Source organism: Arachis duranensis, chromosome 9, assembly GCF_000817695.3.
Source record: "Arachis duranensis cultivar V14167 chromosome 9, aradu.V14167.gnm2.J7QH, whole genome shotgun sequence".
NCBI lineage: Eukaryota > Viridiplantae > Streptophyta > Magnoliopsida > Fabales > Fabaceae > Arachis > Arachis duranensis.
The window spans coordinates 73400712-73401342 of record NC_029780.3 but is presented as its reverse complement, the minus strand read 5'-3'; positions in this window follow the sequence as shown (position 1 = coordinate 73401342).

Sequence of the window (631 nt, the reverse complement as noted above, 5' to 3'; positions counted from 1 at the left end):
TGTCATGCCTCCCTTTTTGGGGACAACTTGGACAGGGCTCACCCAGGAGCTATCAGAAATAGGATAAATAATCCCAGCCTCCAGTGATTTAGTGACCTCTTTCTGCACCACCTCCTTCATGGCTGGATTTAGCCTCCTCTGTGGTTGGACCACTGGTTTGGCATTATCCTCCAACAGGATCTTGTGCATGCATCTAGTTGGGCTAATGCCCTTTAGATCACTTATGGACCACCCAAGAGCTGTCTTGTGTGTCCTTAGCACTTGAATCAGTGCTTCCTCTTCCTGTGGATTTAAAGCAGAGCTTATAATCACTGGAAAAGTGTCCCCCTCTCCCAGAAACGCATACTTCAGGGATGGTGGTAGTGGTTTGAGTTCAGGTTTGGGAGGCTTATCCTCCTCCTGAGGAATTTTCGAAAATTCCTTTGTTTCCTCTGGCTCTTCTTGATCAGGTTGAGCATCCTTGAAGATGTCCTCAAGCTCTAATTCTAGGCTTTCAGTCATATTGATCTCTTCCACCAAAGAGTCAATAATGTCAGCGCCCATGCAGTCATTTGGTGTGTCTGGATGCTGCATAGCTTTTACAGCATTCAACTTGAACTCATCCTCATTGACTCTCAGGGTTACTTCCCCT